This window comes from Ctenocephalides felis, unplaced genomic scaffold, assembly GCF_003426905.1.
Source record: "Ctenocephalides felis isolate EL2017-DRISC unplaced genomic scaffold, ASM342690v1 CF-g0.4_SCAFFOLD_03570, whole genome shotgun sequence".
Lineage (NCBI taxonomy): Eukaryota > Metazoa > Arthropoda > Insecta > Siphonaptera > Pulicidae > Ctenocephalides > Ctenocephalides felis.
Window position 1 is genome coordinate 25431827 of NW_020539724.1, and position 3652 is coordinate 25435478.

Genomic DNA, 3652 nt, shown 5'->3' on the forward strand with positions numbered 1-3652 from the left:
TTACTAGATCTCCGAAACCGCTAGATCTGCCTTCCCAAAAATTAAATTGATTCTTTATCTTGTCAATACAAATAAAATGTTTTTTAAGTTATTAAAATCAAAAGAGTTACCGTTTTTGGCACTTTTTGGCCCGTATCTTCGAAACCGGTAAACCAGCATGTGCCAAAAACTAATCAGCTCGTCTCCTTATTAATATGAATCGATTGCTTTATGAATAATTGAAATCGGTTGAACCGCGTGCCCAAAATCGTCGATCCGCACACACACACACAGGCACACACATACACATACGCACACACACATACATCAATTTTTTTAAGGTATGCCGAAATGTTCAGAAACCTTTGAAACGTAAAGATATGTAAAAAATGTCATTTTCGATTTTTTTGCGATTACTATAACTTGCCCTACGGGAAGTTAAAATAGAAAGTTTTGATTTGAGTTAGGAGAAAAATATTAAATGATTTTTATATTTTACCGATACCATATAATTGATACCACAGCAAAATATAACAATATATCAGTGTCCTCCGATTTGAATGGTTTAAAAAATATTCGATTTTTATTGATAGGAAGATGTGCTGATTACTTTTTGGCAAAGCAGGTGCAGCCGCTACGGAGATACGGAGCAAAGAGTGCAGAAAATACAAATCGAGTTTTTGAGAGAACGGAGTATCGGATTTGAATGATCTAAAAAACATTCAATTTGTAATAATTGGGAGAAGAGGTGATTAGTTTTTGGCAAAGACAGGTCCCGCCATTTCGAAGATACAGAGCTAAATGTGCAAAAAATGGCAGTTTTTGAGTGAACTAGGGGTCCAATTTGAATGATCTAAAAAACTTTTTGCTAGTATTGACACAACAATTGCTTTCGAGAATAAAAATCTTTTTGTATTTTCCATAAAATATTTTTGTATTTACCCAGGCTTTAGCACAGTCTAAGCGCCACTCTGGTACAAATGTTTACCCAAGTATGTTTAGACTGTACACAGTATAAGTAAAAATGTCGCACATAAATATTTACAAATGCAAAATAATAAGATAATAATAATAAATAATTAGACTGTAACTATACGGGAGCACTTTTTCAATTTTGTGTAAATTGGGCAACTATTTTTTTGAAATTAAATTCGAAATGAAATGACGATTGTTAATGTTCTGAAGATAAATTAATTTATGATTTACATTTGATTTGCTCAGATATAACAAGATAGCAAAAATAATGAAAGTTACACTATTTGTGAAAATATATTTGAAAACGTTTAAAATTTCTCGAATATTTCATTACGGTACGGAAAGTTTCAACAATTTGCCTTAAGACACAATGCCATACACCACTAATTACTTTTGTTTTAATTAAAGCATAAATTTTTGTCATTAAGTAATGCAAAGGATACGAGATTTCTAATCGAATGCTGAATTATGTTGATCATTAACTTCATGATGCATCAGCTACCTTGTATTCTTGAAAAATTATTTTAAAATTTATTCTTGGCAATTGTAAAATTTTTATATTCAATGATGATGACGTGGAATTTTACTCCAAAACGTTCTAACAATAAAAAGATTTGAAAATCTCTAAAATCTCGTTTCACTTGATGTTATCCCCTCCAAAAATTTATTTATTTCAACATTTATTTTATTTTTCTTAACAAATAATAGTTTATATATAGTACTTCCTTTTATTACAGATAATATTTGGAAGTTTTGGTCAAAGAATAATCTATTATTTGATCGGAATGGTATCTTATGCATACAGATGCGCTGAACCTGGATTTCCAGACGGATACGCAAGAGTTAGCGCTTATTTGCCATGTATAATAGAAAAACTAAAACAATAAAGTCGAAATTAAACAAATATTAATAAAATGAAGAATAAATAGTAAAATATCTATTGTATCATTAATTTTAAAAAAATACAAATAAAAACATTGCACTTTTCCTAATTCCAAAGAAACTCTAAAAACTAATAATTGCTAGTACTTTCTCCTTAGCTAAAACTAATCAGTATCATTCTCAACTTAATATTTCGAACAATTTTTGATTGTTTAAAATCGATTCTGGATTGGGAGCTAAAACGAAAAGGTTTACATCTTTTAGCATATTACAAAGAAACGGCTTGGCCGATCGTCGCACACAACTGAGAAACGATAGTCATCATCGAGATACATCGAATTTAAATTTTTGAAGTCGATTCAGGTGTTTTCGAACAAACGTCGATGAAAGGCTAATTTTGAAAAACGCCAAAAAACGCTACTAATATTGAAAACTTTGACAAATTTTTAAATTTAAGCAACTTGCTATAGGGCCGTAATATTTTAGTATGTTCTAGAAGACCATGATATCTATCGCGAAAAAAAGTTCATGAAAATCATCGATAAAAAAATTTTCAACAGTTAACTGCAAAAAATTGTGCCAGCGAATCTTTACCAAAAACTAATCATGTCGATTTCTAACCAATATCTTTCACACGTTTTTGAATTTTCAAAATTGATTCAGAATTGCGGTATAAAACGTGGAACGAAATTTTTTCATCCTTCTGCGATTTACAAACAAAGTGATAGTTTCGATAGTCCTCTGCGATAGACATATCGTATAGCTTTTAAATCGATCCAGCCTTTTTTGAGAAAACGTCGATTTAAGGTAAAAAGTCTTTTCACGCACACACATACTGGACAAAATTGTTTTGTCACTTTTTATATGTAATGATATGATGTGATATCAAATGTTATGTAACATGTACTTTGTAATTCAAATGTCGTGCCAGTATTATTAGTTTTGTTGGTAATAATTTCTCCTACCATCTCATATAAATTCGCCATTTTTATGTTCATGAAAAACTATGTAAAATGACTTCTCTTTCTTGTCGTCAGCGGAACAAATAACATTAAAATAATCTATAGTATTTTCAAGAAATTGTCTCATTATTTTGACCACATACTTTTTCCAAATTTAGTTTCAAATGTCTTGAAACGTCGAAAAACATAAAATAAGCTAATCAGATTTTTTGATGAAAACCTAAACTTCTCCTTCGGGAAGTTAAAGATATGATTTTTGGAAAAATCAATTTTTTTCAAAAATTTCAAAATTCTCCAAAATCTATTTTTTTTAACTTTAATTTTTGCTACGGGAAGTTTCATCAATTTATCTTAAGGCATGACTAATTAGTTTTATGCTTCATGTGACTACTATTTGTATTAGCTAGATAAAAATAAAACTTTAGAACACGTGACTAATACTGAATTAAAAAAATAATATACATATTATGAAGTTCTATCATGTACTCATTTACGCCCAACGCTGCTTCTATAAGCAAAACTTGAAAATGGTGTGTTAGATGTTAGATGTCACCGCTTTGTATACCTGGGTTACGTTAACCTGTAATCGCCGCACAAACCTGAAAGGATTTTGCATGTCTCGGTCGAAACGTCGTTTCGGCAAAATCATACTTCACAGGATCATTTCTGTAGTATGTCTTCACAATCTCTTCACTCAAACGTGGAGTTGATGCGACCTCGACGATGAGTCGTAGCGTCGTGCCCTGAGCGTGAGAGAGGTGATCGAACTTCATTTGGAGTTTGATCATCATCGATGACCGTTCGCCAAAATCCTTCGTGGATTCTGGTCATGGGTGTGATGCTTTCTGAGAGGT

At 31.2% G+C, this 3652-nt stretch overlaps 1 non-coding gene across 1 annotated transcript; it reads left to right on the forward strand.

Annotated features, from left to right (window-relative positions):
* Positions 1-3439: 3439 nt before the first annotated feature.
* On the forward strand, positions 3440-3652 carry LOC113383976. Its single transcript, XR_003367924.1, has one exon. It is a non-coding gene; the product is annotated as a small nucleolar RNA U3 (small nucleolar RNA).